The sequence below is a fragment of the Amblyomma maculatum genome, chromosome 9, assembly GCF_055883805.1.
Source record: "Amblyomma maculatum isolate TAMU_Amacu chromosome 9, ASM5588380v1, whole genome shotgun sequence".
Lineage (NCBI taxonomy): Eukaryota > Metazoa > Arthropoda > Arachnida > Ixodida > Ixodidae > Amblyomma > Amblyomma maculatum.
The window spans coordinates 97,740,268-97,747,304 of record NC_139352.1 but is presented as its reverse complement, the minus strand read 5'-3'; the positions used below and the strand labels follow the sequence as shown (position 1 = coordinate 97,747,304).

Below are 7,037 nucleotides of genomic sequence, written 5' to 3'. Positions count from 1 at the left end.
CCTCGGCGACCCGAAGCGGTCCTCAATGGTTACGCCCACTTTTAGCTTCAGCATGACCGTTCGAGTCGTTGAAGCCTTGTCGACACACCGTTGCACTTTCCACTTGTCTCTTGATATTTCCGTAACTTTTCCAAAAGCCGCCAACACCGCTCGCACATCATCGTCGTGCACGCCGTGAAGCAGCCAGAAACGTTTCAACCTGATGCCTTGGTACAGGGGTCAATGACCACGCATCGGTGTTCCTTAACTTCAAAAGCTTGAGCTTGCATAATCTTCGCTTTCGCCTCTTCACCTTTAAACGTTACCGCCCACACGTGATTCATTTGATATGCCCCGGGGGCAACCACTTCCAGCAGCAGTGAAAGACGAGCGAGGGAGTCTCGAAAGTGCTCCACCCGGTACGGCCTGGCTTTTATGTCGCCATGCAAAAAAACAGTATGCAAAACACTCGAACCTGTAGGCAGATGCGGTAGAACCAGTTCATAATCCTTGGCAGGCCTTTCCGTGCTCCTGATACCACGGCGCAGCTGGGCCGCTGAATCCGCTCCTTCGGAGCCCATGATAAACACGTCCGTCACGCTCGGTGGCCGGAAGTGGAATCTCTATACTAACGAGGAGGCGCAGGGAATACGGGAAGCGCTGTTCTGAAACGGCGCAGAATGCAACAAAGAAACAAAAACTAAGCTCCCCGTCGGGGAATCGAACCCCGGTCCCCCGCGCGACAGGCGGGGATACTGGCCACTATACTAACGAGGAGGCGCAGGGAATACGGCAAGCGCTGTTCTGAAATGGCGCAGAATGCAACAAAGAAGCAAAAACTACGCTCCCCGCCGGGGAATCGAACCCCGGTCTCCCGCGCGACAGGCGGAGATACTGGCCACTATACTAACGAGGAGGCGCAGCGAATACGGCAAGCGCTGTTCTGAAATGGCGCAGAATGCAACAAAGAAACAAAAACTAAGCTCCCCGTCGGGCTCTAAAGTGACTCTAAATACAGTGCAAAAAGCAGGGGTGAGAGCGGGCAGCCCTGCCTTACCGATGAAGGTACTGCGATGCTGTCAGTCAGTTCACCATTCGTTATAATACGGGTCGTGCAGTTCGCATAAGCCATTTTAACGCCCTCCACTATGATTTCAGCTAGGTTAGAATGCTCCAAAATGGAAAACAGAATTTCGTGTGAAACGCGGTCAAAGGCTTTCGCCAAATCTAACTGCATCATGGCTATCTGACCACCGAGTGCATCAACACATTCTAGTACGGTTCTTGCGACATGTATATTCGTGGCAATGGATCGACCCTTGATGCCGCACGTTTGATGAGACCACACCAATTTATTTATTACGCTCTGCAGTCTTTTGGCTAAAACCTTCATGTACACCTTGTAGTCAACATTGGTGAGGCTAATCGGTCGATATGACCCCACCAACGGTCGTTTCTTCGGATCATCTGTCTTGGGTATTAGAACAATGTGCGATGTAGAGAAAGACAATGGAACAGTATTACGTTCATAAGCTTCACTGATTACACAGAGCATAAACTCACTTGCTATCCGAGCCTGAAGCGACTAGCGAAATACGAATGCGTGAGGGAAAAAGTACAGGGCCAGAAGTATATTCAGAAAAGCACAAAATAGCGCAAAGCCCCTCTGCGATTGGGCGTGAAGGTTAGCGGCTTAGCACTGCAGGCGAGCGTCCACTGTTCGCACACAATGCAGGGGTGCAAAGGGTGATGCGGTGACCATGTGCAGGTTCTTCGTGCGAGCGAATAGCCCCCGCATAAACCACAGTGTATGCGCGCAAAACATGTGCATGCACGCAGTGTGCGTGTCATGTCTTGTCACCTAAAAAATCTTTCACTCCGCAGTCCTTCCCTAATGAACTGTTTGTGTTTCCACTTTGAGTATATGCATCTCCTTGTGCTAAGAACCAGTGGTGTCTCGCACCACGTTCTGGATCGAGTGGTGCCTCCAGGTATTCATTCATTCCTTTCACTCCACTGACACTCTCTGCTTTCCTCTAGATCATGAATTGTAGCCTCTGCATCAGGTGAGACAGTTGTCGAAATTCTTTCTCTATGGAATGTTTGAAACCGGATCTGCTGCAGAAAGAAGTTGTTTCGACAGGCAATGAATTTTTGAAAAGTGTGACACTCACCTCACGAACAGCAATGCAAATAGCAACAAGCAAAACACTTCACAGCACAAAAGTAGTATAGGTGGGTTGCAGAAACCTAGAAGTCAGCAGAGCAAAACCCCTTCACCATGGCAGCCAAACCTGTTTTGAGGGCAGAAATTGGGTGCAGCGCAGAATACTTCTATGTCCAGCCTGATGTCATGCGCAAACGTATTGAGCAGAATTCCTTCACTATTGAGAGCCTGGAGGAGGTAGGGGCAGGGGAGGTGTTATGAATGGCACTCACAAACGGAGGGGTTCTTAATCCCATAATTGCGACAAGAAGAAAGAGGGGTGCAGGAAATGGACGTGGCCATTATTGCCACAATAGACGTCTCCTGCACTGCTCCTGATTTCTGCCCCCAAAACAGGTTTGGCCGCCATGGTGAAGGGGTTTTTGCACTGCAGAGAAGCTGACTTCTAGGTTTCTTGACTAGCTTCAATACTTTGAAGGATGGATGGATGGATGGAATATAGGAGCGTCCCCTTTGAAACGGGGTGGTAGCAGTAGCTATCATGCTCATTTTTCTCCCTATATCTTAATTATTGATTTAGAATGGTTAACTAAACCACCATTCTATTTATTAAATTTTGTTCCTACATTACTAACATTGTGTCACTTCTCTGCTTTTAAGCCACCAATCTTCCAGTCGTTTTTTGCTATAGTTTCCACCGCCGGTTTATTCACCCGGCCACTGTTATCTCTAAAGCCCAGAGCTTCAAGAACAGTGATTGCGCCTGCACCAACTTCCGGATGGATACCATTACATTCGAGTATAATATGGTCAATTGTTTCACTGGAGTTTCCACATACAGCACATGCGTAATCTCCATTGTTAAATTTCTTTTTGTAGCTGCGTGTTCTCAGGCACCCTGATCTAGCTTCAAAAAGTAGGGCACTGCCTCTCGAGTTATCAAAGAAATCTTCCTTCCTGATCTGCATTTTCCACTTTCGGTATAATTCCACACTCTGTTTCTTTTCCATCGAATTTATCCAATTTTTACCTTCTGTGTTTTTCACCTGTTGCTTAATGCTCTTTATTTCTCCGTCCTTGTTACTAGCATACTTACTAGTTAGTTTCCTAGTTCTTTTCCTCCATTGTGAGTCAACGCTTTTTAGGTACAGGTATTTAAATACTTTAGCTGCCCATCTGTTACTGTCCAATTTCCTCAGGCGTTCCTCATATAATATTATACTCTGAGCTTCCCGTACTCCGAAAGATGCCCAGCCCATATCTCCCTGTACCGCCTCATTTGTAGTTTTGCCGTGGGCACCTAGTGCTAATCGTCCAACGGATCTCTGATTTGTTTCTAATGTCGACTGCACCTCTGAGTTTAGGCACAAGACCGCATTTCCGAAAGTAAGTCCGGGCACCATAATTCCTTTCCAAATACCCCTCAAAACCTCATACCTATTGTATCCCCACAATGCCTTATGCTTCATTATCCCGACATTCCTCCGCCCTTTGGCCTTAAGTGATTGCTCATGCTTTCCAATGTATGCCAATCCTTCGTTTACCCATACCCCCAGATATTTATATTCTGCTACTCTAGGTATTTCAAGGCCTTGTAGTTTAAGACCCTGATCAGTTGAGCCGTTGAAAATCATCAGACCCGACTTAACTGCGCTGAAACTGAAGCCTAGAGCGTCCCCTTCGTCTCCGCAATACTTAACTAGAGTTTGCAATTCTTCCAGACTCTCAGCTAGCAGCACAATATCGTCTGCATACATCAAACCGGGGAGGCGCTGCTCTACCGCCTTTCCACCTAATCTATATGACAGGTTAAAACCTAGGTTACTGTCTTGTATCCTCAGTTCCAGGTTTATCATATAAAGCATGAACAGCACCGGTGATAGAGGACAGCCTTGTCTTAATCCTTTGCATACTTTGACATCCTTCGTACTTATCTCTTCCCACGTAATTTCTACTTTGTTATCCCGGTATATTTCCTGTAGGAACTCTATTATCTCATAACCGATACCTTCTTCTCTTAATATGTTCCACAGGAGTTCCCTGCTTACGTTGTCGTACGCCCCGTTTATGTCCAGGAAGGCCAAATACAAAGGTCTATTTTCCACTCTAGATATTTCGATGCATTGGGTAAGCACGAACAGGCTATCATCTAAGCGCCTACCATTTCTAAAGCCGTTCTGAAGTTCTCCGAGTATCTTGTTACTTTCAACCCATGCTTGCACCTTTAATTTCACCGCCTGCATGGCTAACCTGTACATAACAGATGTTATGGTAATCGGCCTGTAGGATTTTATGTGCATCCTGTCTCCTTTCCCTTTATAAATCAAATTCATTTTACTCTGCCGCCAGCTGTCCGGAATTTGCTTATTCGTTATGACTGTTTCCAAAGCTTTTAACAACGTTTCCTTACTTTTTAGACCGAGTTCATTAATCAGCTTGATCGGAATTCCATCTATTCCTGTAGATGTGTTTTTAGGAATATTTTTTTCGGCCTTTTTCCAGTTTAGATTGGTCAGTTCTAAGCTGCTTTGTATTCTGCTACCTTGTGTTGCTTCCTGATTTGCGGAGATTACCCTATCGCCGCTCTTAAATGACTCGGCTATAACTGATGTAATGTAGGTCACTGGGTTGTCTCCCTTTAAACAATTTCCCTCGTTATCGTGAATCCGATCCTGCTTTCTTTGATTCTTCTTCCCTAGCCAGCTTATATGGTTCCAGAATTCTCTTGCTCTGCCTCTAGAGGCATCGTGTATATCAGTCATCCAGCGATCAGTGGACTGTCTTATTTTACTTTGGACGAGGGCCTGCACTTGAAGTTTCTTTTGTCGATATGATTCCCATATGATTCCCAGGAGTGTAGTCACGCGCGCCTCTCCTGGCAATTGAATGAACTCACACTTTTGCAGCTTTTACCTAGATGGTGCTAGCAGTAAAAAACCTTTAATGACCGAATACAGGTGCAAATACTTATTATCACCATGGTTTGTGCTTCTTATTTTAACTTTTTTTACAGCAATACAATATTAAAAAAAAGCCAACTCAAACAAGGCCCACGTTGTTGAGTATGACGGCCTTCTCGATTGAATGTCGTGTAGGAAAAATTGATTATATTTGAAGGCTCAGTATAATCGTGCTAATTGTATAAAGCGCAATTTGCGATCATTTTCACAAATAACTACTATTCTAGTTTCGCCATGCATGATTCCTAGGCTGTAGAATGAGCGGTTTTTCTGGTCAAGCTATGCGATGTGAGGCAGTATTACGGAAATCTTCAAATTGTAAAGGTAATTAAAAACGAACTAGCGAATAAATTTCGACGAAACTTCGTACACTCAACTATTATAATGTGCGCCCGAAGTGGTAAACATTTTACTGCTGTGCACGTTGATAAAGCGCAGATATTCGTGCCCAAAATAGCCAAACTTTACCATGTTTAAAATGCTGCCGATCAAATACTGATTAAATTAAAACTAATTACGCACCATTTTCCCTAATATATATACCCATTCTATGTGTAGGCCAATGGAAACTGTTCTAAGTGCAGCAGTTTCTTCAGCAAATTAATCCGAAGTAGGGTATATCAACGACGCTAGCGAATTTGTCATCTGCAATACCACCTCTCATGCAGTTTATAACGTTGGCACACTAAAGCAGCGCACATCATTTGACAGAGCGTATATTAAGCTTTCGAATGATGCCTACATTGTGATGTTCGAAAAAGAACAACACGCAGAATGCTCACGCAAACATTGCCTAAAATGGCACATTCGCGCTGCCGGAGTGGGACCCCCGCCTTAAAGAAGGCAGCGCTTAGCCCATCCGGCCCAGGGGCCTTCCCAGGTCTCAGGTCATCTATTGCAGATTCTATCTCCTGACACGTTATCGGTGTTTCTAGGCGCGCTTCACTTTCGTCATCCAGTGCAGGCATCAGTCTTAGAAAATCTGTTTGAAAGCCGCCTACAGTCTGAAGCTTAGCGCTAAGCAGTTCTTCGAAGTGCTCTGCTACCGCACGCTGAATATCTTTAGCATCTTCAGTGATATGGCCGGCATACCTTATACTCCTTATTTCTTTCTGGCAGGCGTATCTTTTCTCGTCTGCTAGCGCTCGTTTTGTTGGCACTTCTCCTGCCCAAAGTTTTTCAGCCCTTGCACGTATGACAGCCGCTGTGTATCTTTCGCTGTCGATTGTTTCCAGCTCACTTTTAATCTCTGGTTGTTTACTGGTGAAATGCCCTGGCGCAGAACTTTCCATGCTAAAAAAAAACTGGAGTTGTTCATTCAGTTCGTTTTCTTTTTCTGTCTCTATGCCGCACCTTACTGCTGTTTTCGATGGATTTCAATTTGACCCACTCTTTGAAGCTGTCCCATTCCGCTGCAAAACTTACTGGTCGCATAGCAAGACGATTTTCATACTCGGTCTTAACTTCCGTAAGGAACTCTTCATCGGCGAGAAGTTTGGCATTCAGTTTCCATAGGTGCCAGGTAAAGCGCGATATCTTTCCTTTCCTACCAAACACTGCACTCACGAGACAATGATCACTGAAAGACACAGGTTTGACCTCATATGCAGTACATACGGAAACAAGATCAACCGAGGCATACACCCTGTCCAATCTAGCAGGGCTATATCGCTGAAAGTGCGTGAGCTCTGGCTGGTTTCCAGTGGAGAACACACTGCCAACATCCTCAAGGCCATACTCATGCACAAGTGCATTCAACAGCTCGGAGCTTCTGTCCGAGATTTACACTTAGCCGCTCGGTCCACAGCTGCGCACACACAGTTGTAGTCACCAAGTACAAGCAAGATTTTGTCGGTCTTCATGCCACAATTCAATAGACTCAAAAAACGATTCACGTTCGCATTTTAAATTGGGAGCATACACACACAACA

General features: G+C 45.4%; 1 non-coding gene across 1 annotated transcript; it reads right to left on the bottom strand.

Annotated features, from left to right (window-relative positions):
• Window positions 1-684: 684 nt before the first annotated feature.
• On the bottom strand, window positions 685-756 carry TRNAD-GUC (transfer RNA aspartic acid (anticodon GUC)). The gene has a single exon. It is a non-coding gene; the product is annotated as a tRNA-Asp (tRNA).
• Window positions 757-7,037: the final 6,281 nt, after the last annotated feature.